Consider the following 26,588-nt stretch of genomic DNA (forward strand, 5'->3'; position numbering starts at 1 on the left):
CTTACTGGGGATCTTCACGTTGGACATCGCCTTCAAGACGGCCTTCTTGGTGTTTTTAGTTGTTTAACTAAATGGTGTCCTTTTGTGGGGTGGGGCCCGGGTGGGGCTGGGAGTCAGGAGGAAGACCCCAGGTCTTGTTTTGTCCTGGTAATGATAATAATAAAAGCTCCCTTCTAAGGCTGTCACGATGTCCAGCAGAACAGTGGATGCGTGGACGCAGTCTGTAAACTAAGGCATCGTGAATGTGAACGTGGTGGCTGTCCTCTGGAGCACCGCTGTTCTTCACCCTTCTGTAAATTCTCTCATTGGGGTTCAAGAAGCTGTGTGAACCAGGGGCCACAGAATGTTCTGGTCATTGTCTACCTCTCACCCTAGACCTACCGAACCAGGATCTCTGGGAGTTCCCTCTGGAACCTTGGTCCTTTAAAAACCTCCCCTGGGCGGTCTGTGGTGCCGTCAGGCTTGGGACTCACTGTTCCAGCACAGCTCTCCTCCATCCCCACCCATCTCGGTCCTTGGGGTGGCCACCCACCCCAACCTCTGGCCTCTGCCGCTCTCGGTGACTTCAGGCTAATGGCGCAACTGAGAAATCAGCTTCCATCAATGCTGCTCTTCATTTTGAGCCACGATATAAAACACTTTATTGTGATTACAAATAGCAAAGTTATTTTCTGCCGAGCTTCAGCATCTGAACTTAATAGCATGCTGTAATGCCACCCTGTGCTGATGTGTGGCATATTTAATATCCATCTTTCTTAGAAATAACAGCGTTCAGAAATTAGAAGGGACTTTAGCAGCGAAATAATTAATGTGGATAACCGTCATAAACGCCTCAAATGGAACAAATACAGATGGTAGTGAGCCATGATTGCTAATATGCTAACCTGTTTTGACAGAACTTTACATTTTTTTTCCCTTGTGAAGTTCGTGGTTGGAAGTTAAAATGACTCTTTCCTTGTGACAAGGGCCCTGTCTCTCTGGGTCGTGGATTCATGGATCTCCCACCCGGGCAGAGGAGCATTGCTCAGCTTAGGCAGAGAGAAGGGGAGCATCCTGGGGTCTGGGCCTCCCTTGCATTGGGGCTGCCTGAGTCTGTGTCAGGAGGGAGACTTCCGCCACCTGCATCTGTGTGTCTGCCCTCTGTCCTCTGTCCCCGGCTCGGGCAGGCGAGGCTGGCCTGGAACTGCAGCCGGACATCCACCTCTCCTGCACTGTGGCCCTGGCAGGAGGGCAGGGGCTCTTGGCTGGGCTCCACTCAGGGGGCAGTAGCTCTTTGAAGATCCCAATGGCAGGCAGGTGCGGGTTACAGAGCCCAGCTGCCCAGAAATGAAAAATATCCATAGGAAAGTAACTCCTCAAATTCGCAGGTACAAATCTACTGAGAAATGTAGGGACGGGCTGTTTGGGGAGGAGCTACAGCTCATGGCTGCTCCTGCTTTCAGCTCCACTGGCCTTCTAAGCAGCAATGGAAGCGGAAGGGCCATCCAGGTTCTCAGGATGACTCAGGTCTCCAGAGGAGGATTTGCTGGAGGGAAAATCAAGGGAGGGAGGGTAGAAGGAACCTAGCTTTTACTGAACCCCTACAATGGGATAAGCCCTGTGTTCTGCACTGTTCTATTTACCCTTCCCAATGATCATGGGAGGTGGGCTTGGTGAGCTGATATTTAAGACAATGAAGGCGATAATTAGATAATAGGTGATTCATCAAGGTCACCAGAGGCTCTCACAGAGCTTCTGGGCTCTGGAAACACCGGCCTGGCCAGCACCCCGCCCCCACCCGCCCCAGGGTGAGCTCCTAGAGGGGCATCACTCTGTTGTCCTGTCCCCGAGGCCACACCCTCCTCTTTGGTGCTGAAACCCAGCCCTTCTCTCCCACCCAAGGACAGTGATCCAAATATATGTCGCCTTTCCCTCCGGCGCCGTCATATCCCCCTTCTCTATTCAACCATCTTCTTACAAAAATGCTGTAATATCTCTAAGTTTTAAAAATGGAGACACCTCCCTTGACCCTGGTTTCCCTCCCGCGACAGCTTGTTCTCTGTGTTCTCTTTTATATAATTCAAAAGAGCTGTCTCTCCCTGCCTCGAATTCCCCTTCATCCATTCTCTCTTGAACCCACTCAGATTTTGCTCCCAGCACTCCATGGAGACAGCTCTTTTCAAGGTTACTGGCAGATCCAATGGTCAACTCTTGGTTGACATGGTTGATCAGCTCTTCCCACTTGAACGCTTTCTTTTTTTTAGCCTCTGGGAGAGCAGTCTCTTTTGGGAGAGCGATTGCTTTTGGGTTCATTGCTATCTCACAGTGGGAGTCTTGGTTCTTCCCCATCCCTCTTATTCCCAAGTGCTAGAGGAACTTTGAACTTCTCTGTGTTGCCCCTGTGCACTCCCTCGATGATCTCATTCAATTCTAAGGCTTTCGGCACCGTCTGCCTGCTGAAGACTCTCTCCTGGCTTGACATTTCCATCTGGATGTCTCATGGGCATGGAAAATGTAAGCCATCCAAAACCACCTGCTGCTTCCCAGCCTGCCCCCTCTACCCCCTGCCCCCTGCCCCATCCCTCTTGCAGTTGATGGCAACTTGGTCCTTCCTGTTGCTCAGCTGCAACCTCACAAGTCATCCTCGCGGCCTTTCTTTCTCTAACACTTCCCGTTCCCTCTTTTATCCAGAAAATGACTCTTTCCCACCCTCCCCGCTGCTGCTATCCTGGTCCCAGACAATAGCATCTTGCACCTGGAACAGAGCATTAGCTCCTATGAGGTGACCTGCTTCTATTCTTGTCCTTACTGTCTCCTGGGCCCAGGGGCCAGAGCCATCCTTGTGCGGCGTACACAGAAGTCTGTTGCTCCTCTGTTCAAAGCCTTCAATGGCTCAGGGTCAGTATTTGGCCCCCTTCCCTCTCTGGTCTCAGCTCGTGAGTCTCCCCTTTACATACTCTGCTTCAGCTGCCCTAACCTTCTCGATCTGTCTCAAACACCCCACGTGGGCTCTCATGTCAGGATCTCCATCCTCGCTCTTTTTTTCCTGCCTGCCATCTCTTTTACGTTGCCTTATTTTTCTCCCTTGAACTTGCCATTACCCGGCATCATACATTTATTCGTGAATTTTCTCTCGCCTCCTGCTGCAATGTCAGCTCTTTGAGGCCAGGGCTCTATCTGTTTTGGCTACGACTGTGTCCCCAGGGCTCAGAATAGGAGGTGCCCAGTGAGTATCTGCTGAAGGGAGAAACTCAGGGTGACTCTGGAGTCTTGTCTCTTTCACCACCCTGCACAGTGCTGTTTGCGTGCAGAAGGGGGCGTGCCAGCGAGATGGGGCAAGATGCCTGGCTCCCTGCAGATACTGCCAATGAGGCCCCAAATCCTTCCAAGGAGGACGTCACCACAGTAGTAACCCCAAGGAAATCAGACCCCAAAGAAATCGGCTAGATTTCAGGATGCATGTAAGGAAATAAGAGCATTAGATGGATAGAACATGGGACGAACTGAAAATTATTTTCAGCTTAAATCCAAGGGGCTTAAATTCATGTTCCCTCTCCTGTCCAGTCCAGGTGGAGACATTCACTGTATAGACAGAGGTGGAGACTTTGGGAAGTGAACGGGAGTTATTAATAAGTATCCCAAGACAATACGCATCAGCCAGGCCTGTCCTGGGCACACCACGTATGATCACCTGAATCGGGGAGGAAGGGGCTGGCTAGTGGCCAGGCCTGCTAGGTATGGAGATGATGCTGGAGGGCTGGGGTTGGGGAAGATGCTCGGGAAAATGGGGTGGGGAGCAGAGAGGGGACCAGGAGAGAGGGGGAGAATCTGGGAGAGGGCAGAGAAGTGCTGGGGCGTCTCTGGTCTGACACATCAGAAGGGTAGAGGGTGGAAGCAGTTCTGGGAGAGGGTCAACTTCCCAGGCCTGACAGATGAGAGAGAAATGGGATTCCTAAGAAGCTCATCAGACACTAGCCGAGCTGGCAGGTGCGGGGCCATGAAACGAGAACAGCTTTGGCAGGGAGCCCAAGTGCTTTCTGGGGCCAACTGAATGAGGAGCAGCACGGTGATTTGGAAAGAACACGGAGTCCAGACAGACTTAGTCTCACATCCTGGCGCTCAGGAACTTGGACTGTGGGGGTGTCACTGACTCTGCTCTGCCGCGGTTCCCTCATCTGCAAAATGAGGGGTGATAGCGCCATCCTTAAGGAGATCTGGGGAATAAATAATGCCTTCCAGGCATCCAGCACGGTGCATGCACAGCACAGGACAAGTGCTTCTCTGACAACAGAGAAGAAACCTGCTCCTCAAGAAGATGGTGATAGGATTGCAGACTGAGATTTACATTGGGAGAAGTGGGCAGGATGAGCCAGAGGGTCTGGTCGGGAGGCCTGAGCACGGAAGGAGGGCTGATGACAGGATGCTCTCAAGTAGCTTTCTATGGCTGCACGTGGAATATGGTATTGAGTATTTGGCACATGGAAGACTTCTTCAGTTGACTGATGTCCTCATGGGCAGGGACCGTGGGTTTGTCATCCCTGTCCCAGGCATCCGGCTCAGAGCCTGCGGCACTGGTCCGTGGTGGTGCGCAGCGAACACAGCGGGACTTGCTCACGGAAACCTCGGTAGCCCTCCTATTTATTTATTCACTTATTTATAAAGATTTATTTATTTATTTGAGAGAGAGCGAGTGCGCATGAGCAGGCGGGGCAGAGGGAGAGGGAGAGAGAGACTCCCAAGCAGACTCTGCACTAAGCACAGAGCCTGATGTCAGGCTCCGTCTCACGACCCTGAGCTCATGACCTGAGCTGAAACCAAGAGTCAGACGTCTCACTGACTGTGCCCCCAGGCGCCCCAAGAGGGCTCAGCCGTGACTGTGGAACGGAATGAACGGAAGGCAAAGGGAACAGGGCTGAACCAGAGGCTGCTGCTCTGGTGGGGGCTACGGCGAGGGAGCCAGAGATGGTTAAGCAGAGAAGGGAGGGGACATACTCTATTTTATCCCACTCCAGGATGAAGAAGTAACAATGTAAAACCAGTTGTCCCTGGCCTCCTGCCTCACGTGCTCTGTGATCATGAGGCAGTTGGGGCAAGCCATCTCTGTGCCTCGCGACTAAGCATTCCCTGGATGCTTCTTTTCCATGGTCTTAAAATAAAGGCCCTCGGAGAGCAACCAAAGAAATATAATATTATCTATTCTGAGATTTTTGAGAGTCGTGAGCGCATCTTATTTATTTATAGTCTTAGTTCTGAGATCAGTGCCTGATTACATAGTAGATGCTCAATTAATTTCTGCCAGATTACATGATAGCGTGGCACGAGCTGAGACAGGGAGGGAGAAGGGGAAGCAGGGAGGAAGGGACCAGCATGAACGCTTGCTGGGACCTGGAACTTGGGAAACAAGATGATAAAAACCATCACTGTTGTCTCCCCATCGAGGGTCCCTGAGAGTTTTCTTCTATTCTAGAACACGGCTGGAAAAAAAAAAAAAAAAAAAAAAACAGAAAAAACAAAAACCTAGCCTGCTGATCTGATTGCTTTCACAAAGCTCCATGATGATGATGGGAGGTGGAGGCGGATCCGTGGCCACGCGTGATGGAAACAGAAATGCTGAAGCTCTCTTTTGAGCCTTTTGTGTCTTGCCTGGTTCTTTGTCAAAACCAAGGCCTTTGCCGAGGAAAGAGAGAGACAGAGACAGAGACAGAGATTGCACCTACCCTGACTGGCCTCGGGGATAGACCTGAGAGAGAGTGAGGGGGAAGAAAGTCACCCCCACGTGACCCCTTGGAGGTTGGTGTCTATTCTGCCATGGCAGGAGTGGGGAGGGGGGAAGACTGGCTCCCGTGTAAGATTTCCTGTTTCTCTCTCCTTGACACTGGTTCGTCATACATGCACACGTACAGGCAGATGTACTGTCATCGCTCATTCCTCTCCTGGACAAGATGTGGAGTGAATGAGCTAGCAGATGGGCACCCCGGAGGTTCCGAGCCATGTCACTCCCGATCAGCCCTCTCCCAAAGATCCAGGCCCGATCTGGGAGGGGATGCCGATGAGAGAGGTGGGCTCTATGCATTTCCAGCTGGAGCAAAACCTTTCTCTCCCTGAGGGCTGCCGAGGTCTCTTCGGCGGCTCAGTAGACATGTCAGGCCAAAATTGAATCCAGGTGTAGGTTTTACCTTCTGGAGGCTTTTCCCCTCTTGAATTCCAATGACTCGTCTTTTGAATGCTGGGCTTGAAAAGCAAGACCAACACCTGCTTACGTACCCAGAGTTCTTACTAGACTCTGAATAACCGTAATAACAATGATCCTGCTTTCTTCTTTATCACAGATCAACCAGTCAATGAATCATTCATTTGATAAAGCTTTCCAATGCGTATAGTTTGCGTCAGGCAGTGTGCTCGGTGGTAGTGGTGATATTTTCGTTCTTGTCTTAACAGATGAAATCACTGAGCTTCAGAGAGGTGAGGGCTTGGGGGCAAGCCCTCCAAAGTGGACAGTGGCTGACTCAGGAATCAAAGGCCTGTCTCGTGGTGTTGGCCTCATGGGGTGGGTCCCTAAGGCCCTTCTTGGAACCCTCAGGCTTCCTGAACCCGACTTGACAGCCACAGATGCCGATTAACTTAGGTTTCTTCAAGCTCTGACATCCAGTGATCCCAGGGGATCCATGAAGCCTAAAGTCCCTCACAAATCTAGGAAAGACCTCTGACACGTTTTCTAGAATTTTCCTTCAGAAATTTCCTTGTGTTTCCTTTATGACGTCTCTGGGGATCAATTCTGGCCTCACGGCAGAGTTCAAGCTTCTCAGGATGCCTCTTTATGAATGTCCCCAGTCCACCTTTCCAGCCTCTTCCCATACCCCCTTCTCCCAGGGACACTTGCACGGGACTGCCCACCATTTCTGAACTTGCCATGCGTTCTGTGCCTCTGTACCTTTGCTCACGCTGCCTGTGTGCTAGGAACACCCCATTTCCACTTTCTTCCTGGAGAACTGTACTCATCCTTCAAGGCCTGGCTCAGATGCCCCCTCTCTTCCTCCTCACCTCCCATCCCGCTAAGCAAGTGTTCTACTCCTCTTTGGTCACCTCAGCCTGAGAACAAAGGCCACAGAGTTGACAGATCTTAAAGTCAAACAAGTGAATGGACAAGTAGTCCCTTGGCTTGGTGTTGAGTCTCAATTTGGAAGACCTGGCTTCTGTGTTGACTCGGAGGCCCGAAGGCCGAGAGCTCCCCAGTGAGTGCCTGACGCTGCCTGGTTGGTGTTTCCCCTCCGCACTGCCCGTCCCGCTGCCCCTCCGGGTGCCTGGCCATCCACCCTGGGTGAGCTGTGTCTTTCTGGTCCTCCCTCTTCCCATCTCTCTCTGTCTGCCTCACAAAGGGGAGAATTTGATTTTCCTCCCAAAGAAAATCAGATTTGACTTAGCTCGATGCATTTCCACAATTGCTACTGAAACACAGTAAGGGTGAGGACAAAGGGCCAAACTTATGACTTCCAATGGGGGGGGGGACATTGGGGGGCGCAGCGGTGTCAGAGGGATTATTCCCATACAGGCATCTGCAGGTGGCACGAGGCTGGTTTGCTGCCTCGGGTCCCCCAAGTCCAGGGATGAGGAGACCCAGAGGGAAGAGAAGATTAACTTGGAACTCAGCGACCCCAGGTGTGAGCATCCCCCCCACCCCGCAGACCCCACATGCAGCAGCTCCGGAAGGAGCAGGACAGAGCTGCTGGGAGCCTCCTGGCACATCCTACAGAGGCCGTCCATCACTGGGCACAGTAGTCTCACAAAGGGGGCAGAATGAGAGGGGCTGGGGAGCGATGCCGCGGGGCAGTGACGCTGCAGGCCGGGGCCGCACCCATAGGTTGTGGTCATCACAGCAGGGAAGCCAGCCCCAGTGAAACAAACACAGAGGGGCAGGGGCAGAGGACCTCTGAATAGCTATGTGACCTTGAGTGAGTCACTGGAAGCCTCCGAGCCTCAGTTTCCCTCTACAGAATGGGCGTGGGGGTGTTACATGGATCGATGCGCTCCTGCAGCACCTGTGCATGCCTCTACTCCACGGGTCCCACTGACCCCCATGCTGAAATGAGGTGTCCATGGAGGTGTTTTCCCCACGGAAACATGGGCCCCCAGAGGGGCAGGTGTGTCTCCCTTACTGCTTTATTCCCAGTGCTGAGCACCCTGCCTGGCCCATCGGGGCACAGGGGCGCTCTCTGACCTGAGCTGACATGATCTATGTTAAATCGCTTGCCACCTGCTGACACAGTTCTTAGCTTCCAGGATGAGCGATGCCAGTGTAGGATCCAAGAAACCCTGCACCACACTGACTTTATAGGAGGGTGGGGGAAGAGAGGCAGAGGAAGCCCCGAGGCCCTCAAAGGAGTGAGGGTCTGTAAGGGTTTAGGGGGCAGACCCGTCTAGTAAGTCACCTGGTCCCCTGGGATAACAGATTCTGTGCCCCAGCCCCTCCAGCCCCCTGTGCTAGTTCCACAGCCCCTCTCCTCTCCCGAGGCTGCTGCCCTGAGCTCCACGTGTCTCACAGGGACCTCACTGTTCCCTGGGTGCTATCTCCAGGGCAGAGCCCAGGTTCAGAGCGGGACAGGTGGGAAGGGAGGTGCGGGGCCTGGGCTGCTCATGGGGCAGCTTTGGAGCAAGCATACACCCTGGTACACCCTGGTAGGCTTGCCCCGGGCCAAGGCGGGGGCCACACGTCTCAGGCTAGGAGACCCAAGGGGCTCTCTCCCTGTGTCCCACCTGGGTCCTGCCCTAGCTGCCAGTGGAACAGAAGATGCCCACTGTTGAGGTCAGTTGAGAGACATACGGTGGGAGAGACGGTTGGAATTTGAGCCCGGGTCGCGGCCACAGGAGGAATGAGTGGGTCGGCAGGTGCTTCTTGCTGCACCAGGGAGTGACTCACCTGAATCTGTCTGGGGATTTTCCCTGTAAGCCACTACAGGAAACAAGGAACAGCTCCCTGGGTTTGGCTGCAGGGACGGCGGGGAGCACACAGGTGGTGGTGGGCCTGGGTGCCGCCGTGGACGCCAGGCCCAGCAGAGTGTGCAGCGCAGCCCCTAGGGGACACGCCTGCTATTTGATGGGAGATCCCTGCAGCCGGGAGCCCAGGGAGCTCCTGGTTAGCAACGGAAACCTAATAATCACTGATCGCATGTCATGTTTGTCTAGTGCTTTTAACCTTTTCCAGGTCTTTCACATCCAAAAGCTCATCTGCTCCGAAAACAATCCTTTGAGGTATCCGACAGACATTTCTCTGCCCTTCCCTTCCTTGACATTTCTGTGACATTTGGCTCTGTGACGGCTCTCCTCTGAAAACACACTTCTGTTGTCTTCTTTCTGGGAACTGTCCTCCTGATTTTCCATCAGCTGCTCTGACCATTTCTTCCCAGTGGCCTGTCCTTCCTTGGTCCAGCCACTGAAATGCTGACGTGCCCAGGTGCCATCACTGGCTCTCTTCCCCCTCAAATGCCCCTCCCGGGGTAGTCTCGGCAGGCACCGAGACTTTCAGATCTGTCTCTCACCCACGCCCTGGCTCTGCACCCCAGCCCCGTGGAGCCAGCTGCCTCTGGATCTTTCCACCCAGGGGACTCACAGTCCTTCAAGAGTGATGAGCCTAAAACGACCAAATCACCTTCTCCACCAGGTGAGGTCCACCTCTGCTTCCCCCCGTCCCAGTGCATCGTCAGCATGCCCTAGTTGTCCACTCCAAACCTGGGGGTCCTCCTGGCCTCAGCCCTGCCTCCACCCTGCACATCTGGGCAGTCACCCTCCCAGCCGAACTCCCAAATGTGCCTTCAGTCTGTGCCTGTCCATGCACCTGTGCTCATACCCTAGCTCAGGAGCCACCGAAGCCATCTTTGCTTCGGTGAATGAATCTTACTGCTCATTCTTGGGGATATTTAGCAACATTTGGAAACAGGTTTTTTTTTTTTTTTTTTTTTTTTAATAGAGGGAGGAGAGAGGCAGGGGGAGATGGAGAGAGAGAATCTGAAGCAGGCACCACACCCAGCTTGGAGTCTGACTTGGGGCTTGATCTTGTGACCCTGAGAACATGACAGGAGTTGAAATCGAGAGTCAGATGCCTAACTGACTGAGCCACCCAGGTGCCTTGACATTTTTTTAATTGGTAAGGAGCGTAGTTTTTATTCATATTAAGAACAGACTGAATAGCCAAAGAGGCTTGTGTAATTATCGTCCACATGAAAGAGTACGTGTTATCGTTTCCAGGACAAAATTGGTTGTTTTGTGTAGACATGATACAACTACATTTGGTTTCTAACTTAATTACCTCATCTATTTATCACAAGATAAATCATTTATCTTGAAACCTGCATCTGTATACATAGTACCCTGCGACTGATATATTGGCCTATATTTTGTCTTGAGAGGGCATCTGAGTCCAATGGGTTTTTACTGCTTTAACGTTCACATCAGATTTTGCTCAATTTCAGCTCTTCCAAGCCAATGGCCTTCAAACATTAGATGAGGTGTTTGTTTAAATGCAGATTTCTAGTCTTGGTACAAAACACAGTAAGAGAGACATTTTTAATTGTCATGACCAAGTGGCTCTACTCGCATCTATCCATCCGGTGGAGGCCGGAGATGCTGAGCATTTTACAGTGCACGGGATGGTCCCTGAAACCAAGAGCTCACAGTCCAAGATGTCGATGGTGCAGAGCTAAAGAACCCCCGGCTGGGACTATGCCCCACTTTCTACCTGGTCTTTCTGCCATCTGATCCCCCCTTCAAGCCACTCTCATCATTGCCTGCCAAGAGAATTCTTAATTGATCAACAAATCTGTCTGCATGGCTCTATTTCCCACCTTCTCAGTGTGGTGTGCCATCTCTCTGGGGCCTGGGTCCTGCTGACCCCCTCTGGAGCCCCATCTTCCATTTCTCTCCCAACCCTGCTCTGGCGAAACTGGATAATGTGCAGTTCTCTGAGTAAATCGTGCTCTCTCTTGCCCCTAGGCCTTTGCTCAAGTCCCACAGGACACTGTCCCAGTGTCCGCTCCACCTTGCCCACTGCTGGCATTTGCTGATGTATCCTTCAAGACTCAGCTGGATGTCATCTCCACCACATCTTGCATGAATTCTGAGGTCTACGTCTCACTTTTCTGCAGTCTTCTTGAGGTGACTTCATCAGCACTGCAGAGCCGGTGCCCTGCACCGTGCCTGGTGAGTGAATGGGTACAGGAAGTGGGCTTGGCTCAACTTCACATACCTTGTTGCTGGAAAGACCACGCCTGGCACTCAGGTCTTTGGACTCCCAAGTGATGCTTTGCTCGTCAGACTCGATGGCTCCAAAGAGGCCACTGGTAGGTCCTTTGCTCCCTGACCCTCCCCTGCTGCCCAGCTCCCAGGCAGAGAAGAACAAGAAATGAATCATGTCTGGCTGCTGCTGCCTCCCTAAGCGCTTCCATTTATTCACAAGCCGAAAGACAAAAGCCTGGCCCCCCAGCATATGCCAGATCAAAAGCAAAGAACAAAAAGGCCTATGAAAGAAAGATGCTGGCAACAGTAGCTACTTTGATGCAGGCAAGTCTTTGAGGGAGCAACTGAGGACTGAGCCCCCAGCAGGGAGGAGAGAAAGAAGTGGCTGCCAGAAGGCTGAATGAAATCATGAAGAGAGAGGGCCTCACTAGCTGCTTGGTGGCGGCTTTCCAAGGAGCACCAGGAATGGGGGGATCTCATTAATCTCACCTCCTTGCCACCCTGTCCTGAAGCCTCAGCAATCTGCTCCATTAGGAGACTGAGGATTCATTGCTACAGGAATGCCGATCAGAGGCGGAAATTTGGGAAGGAGGATTACAGGCAATGGCTAGAACCATACAGTAATTACTATGAAACTCTTATTAACAATGAAATGATTTTATAGTTTATAATAATGCGATAATTTAAGACATTATCCTATTAAGCCCAGCGACGCACGAATGCCCAACTGCTGAAGTAGCTCCTCCTCCCATGAGATCACACTGAGAAAATATAAGCACACAAAGGAAAGCAAAGCAATGCTTTAGGGTTAGCTGGGCTTGGCCTCAAAACTCTGGGGTTCTCTGGTCAGTCGGATGGGACTGTGTTTTCTACTAAGCAAGTCAGGCCTAAGCAGCTTCACGCCAATGGCCAATCCAATGCCCCACCAGCCCCTGGAAGGCTGGAGCCAGAGACAGAAAGACAATGAATAGTGAGCATTTCCCTCTGAGTCCTGGGCTGGAGTTGGCCTGGGAAGCTTGGCCTAGAACCAGGACACCACTTCTGGTTTGGCTGCCATCTGGGAGAACATAGGGAAGGAGAGGGGAGATACTTTTAGGAAGGTGACCTTTGAATGCTGGGATGCTGCCCGGCAGCAGATTTTGCCTACGGAGAATGCTCAGGAGAGCATTGGGATCTGACCCCACAGGGCTCTAGGCCAGAAGAGGCAGCAGTGGGAGCTCCTCGTGTCACCAGAAAACCAAGCACACCGGAAGTTACCATGAGGCTGAACCTAAGGTCTACAGCCCTGCTTGAGTGTTTCAGTTCGGGCTCCCAAAACATTTTGGGGCATATTCCCCATATTCCCATTTTGGTGAAATCCAATGTCAAAGGGGGAGGACTGGAGCCCATCCTGAGTAGTGAGGGAATCGGACCCTGGGCTCTGGTGGCTTTTGGAGACACATGGAGACACACTTGACCTTGGAGGTAGAAGTACAACCTTACCAGTCAGAGCTGCACTTTCCAGGACCTCTGTGGAAAAGCCAGTTCTGGTCCTCAACAGTCTCACTTTTGGCTTTGGGCTGCTGAACTTTTCAGAAACTTTAAAGCGAGGTGGGGAAAGTACTTTTAGGGATGGTAAGGACCCAGGGCCCACGCACACAGCAGGAGCTCAGCAGGCATCGTGGATGAGAAGGAGGAGGACCAGGGTCATGGCCAAAGCACCCCGTCCACGCAGCCTCCCATCCCTCAGACCTGCTGGAAAGCGGTGTCGTGAGCTCAGGACACCTTAATCCTCCTCCCTCTGTTCCCTGGAGGGACTTGATGTGCTGGGCAGATCAAACCCGCGGGTATCCTCTAAAGGATCCAGATTCTTTTCTTCTCCCTCTGAGCTGTCACTTGCTGTAAAAATGATCATTGATATTCAGCCATTATTCTTCCATAATCATTAATATTCCTAAAAGGCTCTTGGAAACACATTTATACAAGGCTACATGATCAGTTCCTACATTTACTTTCAATTTAAATAACGGCTTTAGCCGGAGTTTTGATGTGCTGTTTACTTTAATTACTGTTCTGCCCCTATCTGTGTCTTGACACAGTGTCATTTAATATTTTATGAATTTCCTTTAGCCCGTTTTTCCCCTAATATGTGTGATTCTAAGGGGCTGCTGATGCAATTTTTTTTTTTTTTTTAACTTGCACTGTTAACTTTTCTGAGGCTCGCTGTAAACAAGATGTGGCATGTCTACGGATTCTCTTCCCCTGGTGATAATGGGAGGGAATAAATAAACCAGCAGACAGCTGCTTTCCCAAGCTGGCACAGGGATGCCAGGGTGTCCTGGCCCTGCTGGGGGCTCAGAGTGACGGCCAGCAACTTCAGACGAGGTAGGACGCAGCCCACAAGAAATCAGAGTCTGCTTCTCGGAGTGTGGTCTTGCAGCTCGGGCTCACCTGGGAGCGCCCCCCGCCCCGGCGCCCCCAGAACCACTGCCTCAGAATCTGCATTTTAACAAGATCCCTGGGGGATCGGTGTGCACAGTACAGTTGGCGAAGCATGGCACTACATGAAATCAGCCAGCGGGTGGCAAGAGATTGGGTTCCTCTCTCTCAAAATTCCCAGGCTTTTATGGGAATAAAATCTACGCCCCCAGGACCTATGGCAGATTCTCAGGCCCATTTCTAAATGAACGCTTCCATCACCGTGTTCCTTATTTGCTTCAAGACTGTCCCCATTTCCCTGTCCATCCATTCCTTCATTTAGGAAACCTTTATTGAGTGCCGCCACCTGCTAGGAGTTACAGAAGGTGACAGGTAAGACGCAGAGCGCCGCCTCTTGTAACAGCCACGTGTGCCAGGCGCTAAGGCCACCCTGAGGTGGAGACTAATGGAGATGACAGGGAGGTTGTCAATTCAGAGGTGACTTTTGAACCGATTCTTGAAGATGAATAGGTGTTCACCAGGTGGAAGAGAGGGGTGGTTGGGGAGGATAGCGCTAATTGAAGCCAAGGGGCAATGGCTAAATGACATGGATGTGTCAAGGTTCAGGTGGAGTTTATGGCTGGCTTGGCATTATCGTATGGTCCAGCCCTGCTTCTGGTGCTAGTCAAGCAAGGGCAATGCTTGGAGCAATCAGAGCAGCTGTAGCATAGAGGCTCTTCAGGGGGTGCTTCCCCATCCTTGGGAAAAAAGGGTTTTCCCATTGGGACTATGGTTGTCTGCTTCCGGACAGAGGGATTGGTGCTGGAACTGGGGAGTTGGGAGGAACGAATCAACCCCTTTTCTACCAATAACTAGTGGTGGCCTATTGGCGAGTACCCTCTACCTGTCTGTAAAATCTGTAAAATGGGTTCCTGGGAAGGCTGGATGAGATCGAAGATGTGAAAGCAGCTGGCACTCAGTAGGCGAGTTGCAACTTGACTGCACCTGAGCTTGAATGTGAGGTCGATGCGCAGGGCAGGAAAGTGGATCAGAGCAAAGACAAGGAAAAGAACGGGCCAGGTAAGCATCACTGGGACACCGGAGCAAGGGGCACCTGCCGGATGACCAACCAGGGGGAAAGAAAGGGACAGCTTCCTCGGGGTCCCATTTCCAGCTGCCTCCGCCCACTCTTTGTTGGCGCCCAGCGACAGAGCAACACTTGTGCGGAAGAGAAAAACCTCTCTGAGGGGCAGGCCAGCCCAGGGATGTGCTCTCAGCAACGTGGGCTTGCTGGAGAAGGTGGCTTTGGAGGCAACAGACAGCTGTAAGGACCCGGAAAATGGGAAAAGAGAGCAGAAGATAATCGAAACCTGTAACTCAGATTTAAGGACAGATATTACTTCCTCATCTCTTTCTGTATGAACAGAAGTAAATTGCCCTTTGGGCAGAACCAAACCAAAGAGAAGACACGAACTTGTTATGAGTCAATAAATCCAGCTAGAAATGACTTCTCCGTTTTGTCCCTTCTCATCCATGGCATTTATCGTGGGTAACGGATGGGTAAGATAATCTTAATTTAATGGTGAGAGTGAAAGGAATTACTCCTGATGATGAAGGTACAAAATAAACAGCCCAATAGTTCCAGATCCTGACGGTGGGCACCAGCAATTGATAGCGCGGTGGGTACGTCCATTTATTGGATGTACTCTCCTGCATTTATTAGCTCCCACTGCTGTCTCAATTCCTGATTTAGCTGGAGAAATTTGTAGGAAACTGCCTAGCACGGTGCCTACCATGTAGTAGATGTTCAATACATATATTAGTTTCTCCCATTGCATAGTTACTGCCGCTGGCTGGCTACCCTGCATCCGTGGGAATTTGGTCATTTAGGAGGGACTGTCTAGAAAAAGCAGATGGTCTGCTTTACTTTCAATCATAATCCCAACAATCTTATAGCACCATTTATTGGGCAATATACTAAGTGCCAGAAGTTTTACATACATTTTCTTATTTAATCATCTCATCAATCCTACGAAACAGGAACTGTATCATCTCCATTTTGCAGATAAGCACACTGAGGCTCAGAGAAGTGATCTGACCAGTTGTCAGAAGTTCACATGTCAATGCTAGAGCTGGGATTTGAATGGAGGTCCATGTCTCGTCAACCAACCCAGCCCAAGCTCTTTTGAGTGTTTATGTCGCCTTTTTAAAAAAATATTTTATTTATTTATTCATGAAAGACACAGAGACAGGCAGAGAGAGAAGCTGGCTCCCTGCGGGAAGCCCGATGTGGGACTCCATCCCGGGACCCCAGGATCATGCCCTGAGCTGAAGGCAGACGCTCAACTGCTGAGCCACCCAGGTGTCCCTTTTTGTCGCCTTCTAAGGAGAGAACTTGAGATTTGGAAGGACCCTGGGAGATCATCTAGGGTAGTGTTCTCAGGTAAGACATGACTTTGTTCCCCAGGGGCCATCTGACGGTGTCTTAAGGTATGTTTGGTCATCGCAACGAGGTGGAGGGGTGGGCGGGTGGTGCGTGCTACTGGCATCTAGTCAGTAGAGGCCAAGAATGCTGCCAAACACCCTACAGAGCCCCCCCGCCCCAACAATGGAGCAGCCTACTGGAAATGTCAGAAACCCAGATCCAGACCAATCTCCTGACTGACAGATAAGGAAATTGAGGTGGGAGTTGGGGTGAGGGTAGGGCCAGAGGTCACGCTGACCTCACTGGGACACAGGCCCATGGGCATCCCCGGCTTTCTCCCACAGCCCTTCCCACACACCTTGTGCTCTCTGGGAGCAGGGCTCCGAGGGTGTGCCCTACCCTGGCTGTCAGGCAGCGTGGCATGGAAAGGCATTATCTAGTTACCGAGGGAACCAGCGATTTGTTACATCAGAAAGCATTATCCTCAGGAGCAGTGCCCTTATTTAAAATTCAGGAAAAAAAAAACAACCAGAAAAAAGTTTTCTCAAGTAGTAAGATTCTTACTTTGCTCCGTTTAGCAATTGTCTAGTGCAGGTGCTTGCCAAGGGGAGGATGAGGGTGTCCTCCTCCCCGGAGGCTGCTTTAGAGGCGGCGGTGGCTGTTAGCGCACTGGGCTGGGGCCCGGGAACGCGGGAGGGAAGCAGGACACCTTCAGGGCAGGGTGCCCGCCGCCCGTTTTCAGCAGCAGGGCACTGAGTGCACAGTGGGCCAGGGGAAGGCGGAGGGGGTCTGGGTGGCTCTGCGGCGCTCTCATGACCCTGTCCCCTGTGCACAGCCACCCAAGCAGCTCCCCCAGTCCCGGGGCTCTGCGGGGAGCAGTATGTGGAGAGGAAGCTTCTAGGTCACCCGTGGATGCTGGTGCAGGACTTGGGCAAATTGTCAGCATCTCAAAGACTCAGTGTCTCTGCTGGTATAACCACGGAGATCACACCAGTGGCGGGCGGAGTGGGATCACTGACCTGAACACTTAGCACGGCCACAGGGAACCCATTGGTGCTCCCTCCTGACCCCAAACCCAACCTCGAGTCTTCCAGCATATGAGGGCGTTTGTGGACACGGAGAGCTGCGGGAGGCTTCGGGATGCAGAACATCGGTCAGGGCAGGAGATTTAAAATGAACTAGCAGACCGACGGCGTCCTGCGTGCTAGTTAGAAAGTGTGCAAGGCCAACTGTAAGCCCAGGAACAAAACTCGGAATGTCTTTCATCCCCAGGTGGGAAGCTGTCAGCAGCCCCCAGGAGCCTATCCTACTCCCCCACCACACCAGGTCCTTTGCCTATCCTCTGGGCAGGGGGCTCTCTCTTGTGCTCCTCACCCGGGGTCCCAGACACAAGCAGCAGATGGAAGTGGGTTTCCAGAAGGGCTGGGCCAGACCCAGCCTGCTGTGGCTGGGCCTACCCTGGTGGCCTCTGTGCCGTGTGAGCGAGATGCGGGATTTGCACAGCGCGCTAATGGAACCCTGTAGTTAATATTCAGGCTGAGTGTCCTGTTTTTTTTTTTTTTTTTCTAGGCATGCAACACTGTGGTTCAATATTTGCTGGGTGGTAATTAATAGCATTTAATCTGTGCATCTCGAGCTTGTTTCTCATTTGTTAAGAAATGAAATCACTGTGTTCACCCCATTTTTTGTCTCCTTCCCTCCTTTTTCCTTCCCAGAAATGTCCTTTCCTACTTCAGCCTTAACAGGTCTCAGGAACAGAAGGCCCAAACAAGACCAAGCAACAACAACAACAGCAACAACAACAACAACAACAAAAAACCCAACCTAAAAACCACAAAAAAAGCAGCAACCACCCCAGAAAGTGGTTCATGGCTGCATTTGTGAAGTGGGTGCCCGAGAAAAAAGTTCATGAAAAAAGAAAAGAAATGAACTCCTTTACCTACCCCTCTCCACCCTCCCCTAGGCCTGATCTGGGGTCAGACAAGAAGTCCCTAAAAGGGAAAGCAGCGTCTCCTGTTTCTTCTTTCTCCCAGACAGTGTCTGGTAGACTGGATCCTCTCGGTGATAAAACTATCATTTATTGAGTGCCTACTGTGTTCCGAGCGCCTGAATATAGGTTTCGTTTGGCTCTCATGACACCCCGGTGACCTGGAACGGCAGGTGTGTATTATCTGCATTGTACAAAGGAAGCATGGCTCGGAAAGACCAAGTAGCTCCCAAGTAACTCACTCAAGGCCACATAGCCAGCAAACGGCAGAGCGGAAACCCAAATCCAGCCTGTCTGGCTCTGAAGCTGGGCTCTATCCAGTGTTTCATGTCCCCCCGTCTGTCTGTGGATCCCACCCAGGTGAATCGCCCAACGTGGGATTTGCCCACTTGAGAGCATCAGATGATGCAATAATATGGAATCCACCTTCTACTGGCACAGTTCCAGGTGTGTCCCTAAATCACTCTACTTTCCTCCGTTTCTGCAGCCTTGTGGGATAGGCGGAGTGGCATCTCGGGGTTACTCTCAATTTATGGACAAAGCAGCTGAGCAGCTCTAGAGTAGTATTCGGGCTGGCGGTCAGGGTGCCAAGCAGCACCATCAAGACCCCTCCCCGGGTCTTATGCCCGCTAACACTCTCTTCCCCAGGATTTGTCACCTGGCTCAGCTGCTTTGTATGACAGCATCCTTGTGACGTCTGTGTGTCAAGTGGGGCTGAGAAGGAGAAGCAAGAGGCAAGAGGTGTGGGGTGGTGGTGGGGTGGTGGTCGGTAGGAGGGGAGCCCACAACAACTATTCCTGCCACGGGTTCCTATGCTGGCGAACGCCTACAGTAGAAACATAGCAGAAAACCTGCAAATCAGGCACCGTGTGCCGGATTTGAAAAACCCCAGGGAGTTTAGGGCCAGCAAATAAAATGTGCTGGATTTTGCCAGAGCTGAGGGGATTGGGCAAGAAGGAACACTTAGAATTCTGACACTGCCCTTTGATCAGCTTGACGGGTTTAATATCATAGAAATATTCCATTGTTTCAGTGCAGACAGAGAAATCTAATCATCCATCCAGCCGAACTCTACGTTTGTCATGATGCGCGGGAGGGGTGGGGGCAGAGAAGGAAGGAGAGAAAGAAGAAACCGATTTAAAATCCAACTTAATTTTGCCCATTGGTTCAAATTGTGTGAGTGTGTGTTTTCCTCCCTCCCTCCTATTTTATTTAAGTCATCGCTCTGTTTTCCAGGTATTATTTTTTAAAAAGTGGCATCTAATTATATTTTATCTCCACATTCATTTTGAGCAGGTAATGAAGGCTGTGGTGGGGAGTTCTATGGGATTAATGGGAGAAAATGCAGATGGCATTGAATTGAAGCAACGTTGTAAAATACGGTTTTATAAATAGGACTGAAAGAGACTCAAGTGGTCTATCTCTAGATTCAATGGAGATAGTAGTCGTTCTACTGTGGGTGCTGCAATCATCTGGAAATCGTCTGGAGAAGAGCCCATCTGGACAACCCTGACGAGCCTTCAGCGGTGACTCCGCACTCTGTTGTGGGTGAGACATGAGAGCCCCTTGCTTATAAATCTCTCTCATACCTGGGAAGCCCTTTGCTTATATTGGCAATTTATTCCTATGGACAAAGCATTGCTCTCTGCCAACATCCTCTTTTAATTTGGAAGAGAAGACTAATGAGACCCTACTCTAAAGCTTGACTGAGACGCCTGAGATGGAGGACCAGTAGAGGGGCCCTTGGTGCCTCGATGGAGCTGGGGGGCAAGGAAGGGGTTCGGGGTAGGGAACAGAAACGAATGACCATTTGAGACACATCCCTAATTCCACCTCACTGGGCTCAGATATATCCTTTTCTTGTTGGGAGCAGAGAAGGTAGCTCTGGCTAGATTTACATGAAAATGAGGTCATGCTCCTTGGAAAAAGCCAGACTCATTGAGCAGAAGATGTACATTGTTCCAGGAGAGTCCCCCACAGTATAACAAGTGACAAAGCTCTTGGAAATATTACCCGACAGTGCTCACTTTGGGGCTATGAGAAGAGGGGAAGTGGCAGGCCAGGGAGAAGGTTTCACCACGAGGAGCTCATTTCTGCAGGCGCTCAATGGCAAACCACCCCCGAGCATTATGTAACACAAGCCAACCTTGCTTCTCAACGGTAGGAAGCAGCAATTTAGGTCAAAGACAAGGCGTTCTTTGCTATGCACAGGCTTCTTTTTTCTTCCCTAGTTTCTGACCTTGAGTTGTGCTTTCCCCCCATCTCCACTTTTGCCAACCCTCTGGAGCACAGATCCAAGTTCTCATCCAGATCCCCCAAATGCTACTCAGCCAACGCCTACATGTGCATATGGATGTTAATACGTATGTGATTGCACTGACGCGGTATTGTTTGTTCACCCGTGGGTCTGCTGCAAGTTTCCACAGGACAAGTACGATGATTCTTTCAAGGGCCTATAATGCGGCCAGATACTGAGCTCGAAGTTTCCGGTTCCCTATCAGGGTGTGCTGAGGGGGATAAGTGATGGCTTCATACATCTAACTGAAATTCAGCAAGTGCGTCGAGATTCTTCAGAGCAAACACTTGAGAGTCCAAACAGGGGCCATATGAATGGGATGAATGGGAAGGGTATTTCAGCAACCAGTTGTGGAATCTTGTAGGTAGAGAGGAGAGATCAGATTATCAAATGCAGATTCCCCGGTCTGGTGGTTCTCATACCGGGCACACATCAGAATTACTTGCGGAGCATGTGAAAAACCCAGACTCTTGGGTCTTTCTTCACTCTTGGAGACTCTAAAGCAGTAGGTCGGGGTGAGAGGTCCAGCATCTGGTCCTCAGGGAATTCTAATGCTGCTGCTACCAGGGAACCAGGGAGTTCTTGTGTGGGTCCCAAATGACGAAATGGTAACTGAGAACATCTGGGTGATTCAGGCAAAGCCATAAGGCTAGTGAAGGGGGACGATGAGACTGCCATTCCCTTGTTCTTTCCATTTCTCCTAACTGCCCTCAATTAGCATTTCCCTCACAGAGAACCTCCGGTCACACGTGGGCTAAGAGGGGAGAATTATTTAGAACACATGTGAAACTCTATTTACACCAAGCCTTAAAATGAACTTCCCATTCTCCAGCTTCAGCTTCCAGAATGCAACCTTAATCTAGTTCATTTGCATAAGCTTTAAAATAAGCCTTTAGAACAAATGTAAATGGATCTTCAAAGAACAATATTATGATGGGTTCAGTGTAAATGACTTAAAAACATATGGACGACATTTCTTGAGGATTTCCCAGGGAGTCATGCTGTCTGTCTGTACGCAAAGGAGTTTTATTATCAAGGCAATACTGGGAGTTGGGAGGAGGGTGGTATTCACAGAAGGATAATAAATCCGAGCCTCTCGATAGTTCTGATTTATTTTCATGCCTCAGTGGGCTGGACTGTTAACACGGAATGGCCAACATGAAACAGAACTGAATGTCTTCATCAGGCTAAACTTGGATCATGGGAGCAGCTCATACCCCAGGTGATGGAACACAGAACACAGATGTCAGAACTGGAAGGAGCCAGAGATTTTCCACAATTACTCCCCTTCACAACGGAGATAACGAAGCCAAGGATCAGAGAGGGCAAGTGATTTGTCAAGATCACACAGCCAGGGACGCCTGGGTGGCTCAGCAGTTGGGCACCTGTCTTCAGCTCAGGTAGTGATCCCGGGATCCAGGATCGAGTCCCACATCGGGCTCCCTGCAGAGAGCCTGCTTCTCCCTCTGCCTATGTCTCTGCCTCTCTCTCTCTCTCTCTCTCTGTGTGTGTGTGTGTCTCTCATGAATAAATAAATAAATCTTTTTTTATTTTTTAAAAGGTCGCACAGCCAGTGTGTGGTTGATTTGGGACATCAACACCAGGTATGCCTAATTTCAAACTTTCTTTCAGAAACAACACTCAGCTGCTCCAAAATGATCACACAGCGGTTTTTAGAACCTGCTAGGCCAAATGCAGCTTAGAGAGAGGTGACACGGCCAGAAGTTTATCGATCAATAGCTTGGCCACATCACTGCCACACTGGTTGCTGAGCAACATGGCTCCTCTCCAAAGAGGCAAGAAGGGGATCCCGACGATGATGGATCTGCATGAAGCAAAACCCAAAAGCAAAGCACTTTCAGGTCAAAGATTTGATTTACTGTGGTTTGGAGTTTCTAGGTCAGCTGCTCAGAGGCTGTCCCCCTGCTCAGCTTATCGAAGATGAGGTCCTCACTATGGACCTCCTCGGAGGGAAGAGGCAGGAAAACCAATTTAAGATCCCCTTTACCAGACAGAGCAGATGGAGATATGCACTTGTTTTCTGCCCTATGTTAGTATCTTATCTTAGGGCTAAGATGACAATGAGAGGAGCTGGCTATAAAAGGTCCAGCCAGAGAGATGGCTTGGGGATGGGAGGCAGGCTGCTAATCTTGGACAAGTTAGTTAAGTACTGTGGGCCTCAGTTTCCCTTTTCATGAAACAGGATGGCTGGATTCATTTTTAGAATATCATTCTGTAGACAGGCACTGGCCGGCTGCATAAGAACCACCCGGATTGTTTGGTACTCTAGGGCCTCTCAGGTCCCAACTTCAGCCATTCTGATTCAGTAGGTTTGTGGAGGCGCCCAGCAACTGTTCCGTTCACTCACTCACAGGTGTGCTGCACATGCAGGAGATGCTCTGGACCTCGCGTCAGGTCCCGGGGACAGGATCGTCAGTGCACACTACACGCAAAGCACTACACAAGGCAACCGGGGTCCATAATCCTTTAAAGAAGAATTCTCTCCTGGTGAATGGCAGTGTGGTATCACATGCCTGGGATTTAGTCAAAATTGGGTTTGAACCTTTGCTTTGCCACTTCCAAGTTGTGTGACCTTATTTATGTGATTCCTCGAACCTCTGATCGCATCTATAATGTGGGGGTGTTATTATGGGGCCCTCTGCATAAGAGGGTTGTAAATGATTAATGAGATAATGTAATGAGATAATCTGGCTGAGTTGCTTAACGCCAAGGCTTACCAATGGCAGGTACACACATGGATTTGCACGCTCTCAGGAGCGTGTGCGGCACATACATGAGAGCGTGCGACACACACAGGCATGCATATGCAGGCTCTGTGGGGGAGGTGGCATTTGATTGGGATCTTCATGACAGGTAGAATTTTGACATGGAGTGGGGCAGAGGGCCAAGGAAGGCAGAGGTTGTGCTGGGGGGAATGGCGAACAGGCCCCTTGTGAAGACGCACCTGGAAGCTGGCCTGGCGGGGATGGCTTTGGGTGCCAGGCTAAGGAGGCTGGCTTATCTTTAGTTAAGGGACATACCTGGCATCCATTTCTCTTTTGAAACACATAATCTGATTTTTTTGGGGGGGGTGGAGGTAACCCTTTTGACAAATATTTGTTGAGTAAGTGATGTAGATGTTGAGCAGGGAGCAGCCTTTCTGGAAAGTGCATCTGGAGACAGGCAGACCAGAGAGGATAGAAAGGAGGCTGGAGGCAGGGAGGCCAGGGCTGTTGTAATATTCCAGGGATGGGTGACAGGCTACTGGACTAGGGTGGGGGGGAAGGTGACAGAAGCAGCCTTGGTGACGCATTAGAGGGGAGGGTGTGAGAAGAAGCAGAAACCTCAGTGTCCAGTGTGTGCATCTAGAAGAATATCTGGGCCGGTGGGGTCACTAAACAGAGCTGAGGAAATGGACTCAGAGCCTTTCTTGACCTTCCAGACAATGCCAGGGCTCCTTGACCTATGTCCCATGGTACTGGCCACTGTGTTTGGTAGACGGTAAGGACTCCATAAACCTTCCTCTTACTACTATTATCTATGACACTGATGACCATGTCAACATTTCAAATCTGCTTTTTCTGCCGGAGTGTAGGCTTCAGGAGGCAGGTACCAGGTCCGTCTGTTGCCCACTGTGGCCCCAACACTTAAAATCATGTCTGCTACATAGTGGACATGAAACAAAGGTTGAAAAAATAACTGTGAACTGGTTTCCTGAGGGAAGTAATTGAGTCTGTTCGAGACATACTGGGTCGAGGTGATGGAATTCATCCTGGTGGCAATGTCCATTGGGCAGTTGGATATTTGGACTAGAGGGAAACCCCTGGGAACTAGTGGGCACCTCTGCCATCCCTGGCCACTCACCCTGCCGCTGGCCATCCCCCTGAGAGGCTCTCATGGAGCCTCCCCCAACATCATCCTCCCACTTTCCAAGCCCCGTATCCTACTTCATCCACTAGAGACTCTTTGAATTTGAGCTGTGGTGATATCTCTGTGATACACGATGGCCTCTTTTGCCTAAAGAAAAGCACTCTGAAATTGCAGGCTTCCAACTGAAGCTTTGAGGTACACCCTATAGCAATTCAAAAGAAAAAAAAGAAAAAAAGAAAAGAAAGAGAGAGAGAGAGAAGCCTGAACAATTTCCTAGCTCATTAAAAACAGCATTTGGTTCACTTTTCAACATCTGAAAAAAAAGACAGAGTGGAATTTTACAGTGTGGTCACATGAGCTGAGACCAGTGAAACATGACCAACGTGAGAAAAGAGAAAAGAAAAATAAACAAAACAAGACAAAATAGAACACCCAGAGAACTGGTTGTATTACAGTAAATACTTGGTATACTTGCTATGGCCATTCCTGGTGGTTCTTTGTTTCTTCCCTCAAATCCCCAAGACCTGTATGAAAACAAGCTTACAAGGCCAAAACTGGATAAGAAAAGAAAAGCAGATAAGCAGATCAGAGAAAAGTATCCAGATAGTCTCAGGTGGTCTAAGCACTGGACTTCGCTGCCATGGGAGGCTGGAGTGAAAGCTGAGCCCGTGGTGGGCCTCTGGATTCTTCTGGCCCCTAATTGCTTGACACGATGTCAAGGGGCAATGTCAAAAATGCCAAGCAGTTTTCCTGGCTTCACCACTCACCCTCATGATGTGTGCAAGCAAAGAACCATCCAGAAGTTCTGGAGGCCAGGCCTGGAGTTGGGTGTTTATCTTGGTACCAGCCCCAGCCTTACTCCTTTGCGGCCTGTCCTAATTCTCCTTTGCTTTTCCTCATCCCACTCCAGCCACTCTTTGTCAGGCTTCTTTGCAGTCTTATTTTCTTCTCCCACCCTGGAAACGTTGCTGGTCCCTGAGATTAGGTCCTCAGAACGGTTCTCAAGTTTGCCTACATTCTCTGTTCTCGGCAATATTTTCACAGGGCCTTATATGTGCCAGGCGCGGTGCCGTGTATTTGGGGATATGAAAACGAATGATGGGTCCTTGCCCTTAATCAACCTGTGGTTTAGTGGAGGAGCAGATTCATAAAACACAGACAACGTGGTGTGATATGTGCTGTACGAGGCATTATGGAAGAGGAGTAAGTGATTTGCCTGGTGCATCAGGACCGACTTTACGCAGCAGGTGGTGAGATGTCAAGACTCTCAAAGTCAGCTCTCCAGCCATGACCTACTTCCTGTCGGTGAGCTCCACACTTGAATTTCAAACGACCTAATAGATCTCTCCACTGGTGTATCCGGCCGCTACATCAGACTTGACTTTTTAAAAACTGAACTCCATCTTCCGAGCATCACCTCTACCGGCCACCTAACCACCCAAGGGGGAGCCTCTGAGTGATCTTGGACCTCTCTCTTTCTCCCTCACCCAACCACGTCCTGATGACTGTATCTCTGTGTAAGTTCTGATCTGCCTCCTTCCTACAGTGCCATGATCGGACCCTTGCTATTTCTCACCTGGAGTATTTTGAGTGTCCTGACTGCTTCCTAGTGCATTGGCCTCAATCCCCTCTGTGCTTATGAACCACCTGGGGAACTCATTGCAAGCATATTCTACAGCCCCTCACCTGCGAGGCTGGATTGCTGGGTCTGGGAAAGGGCCTTAGATGGGTGGTTTGCACCACACCCTGGAGTGGTGGTGTCTCTCTGCCTTCAGCCCCGTTCTGCTTTCATGAGTCCACACTGCCGCCAGGGTGTATTCTGAAACCCAGTGTCGCTCATGTCCTGTGTCGATTTAAAAACCTCCAGTGATTCTGAACTACTTACCGTGGCACTAACTGCCTTTTATAACATGACCAGAATCCTTTCAGAAGTGAAACTAGCTTTCCTTCCCTCCCAATGAATGGTTCAGCTTCGGTGGCCTCCAAGTGCTTTGCAGCTCCGTGCACCAGATTCTAAAACCTCAGGCCTCCTAGCCCTCCTGCCAGACTTCTAGTGTACAGCTTGGTGTGTGACTTCATCCCGGGCCAGCGGACCTCACCTCCCTGCTCCATCCTGACAAGCAGTGACTCTCAATAAGTCATACGATCATTCTCCACTTTTGAGTGTTGCAAGGATTAACTAGAATAATGGCAGCAGAGCTCTTGGCTCAGTATCCAGCATGCAGTAAGACCTCGATCCTGAAAGCTTCGTGATCTCACACCCTTTCTCCGTTAGGCATTCTACATCCCGGTAAATCCCATTTACTCTTCATGGATTAAGTCATGCAACCTCAGCGCCACAATGTGGATTGCCCTTCTCTAACAGGAAAACTCCTCTTCAGACTTCAAAGGCCCGTTCACATGTTACC

At 50.6% G+C, this 26,588-nt stretch overlaps 1 protein-coding gene and 1 long non-coding RNA gene across 6 annotated transcripts in view; one reads left to right on the forward strand and one right to left on the reverse strand.

Moving 5' to 3' along the window:
- KIRREL3 (kirre like nephrin family adhesion molecule 3) overlaps nt 1–26,588 on the reverse strand; it is a 539,444-nt gene that overhangs the window by 275,157 nt on the left and 237,699 nt on the right. The gene's annotated exons all lie outside the window — the stretch shown is intronic.
- LOC144305982 (uncharacterized) lies at nt 16,553–21,815 on the forward strand. Its single transcript, XR_013373016.1, has 3 exons — nt 16,553–17,299; nt 17,743–19,562; nt 21,497–21,815. It is a non-coding gene; the product is annotated as an uncharacterized LOC144305982 (long non-coding RNA).

The sequence above is a fragment of the Canis aureus genome, chromosome 3, assembly GCF_053574225.1.
Source record: "Canis aureus isolate CA01 chromosome 3, VMU_Caureus_v.1.0, whole genome shotgun sequence".
Taxonomy (NCBI): domain Eukaryota; kingdom Metazoa; phylum Chordata; class Mammalia; order Carnivora; family Canidae; genus Canis; species Canis aureus.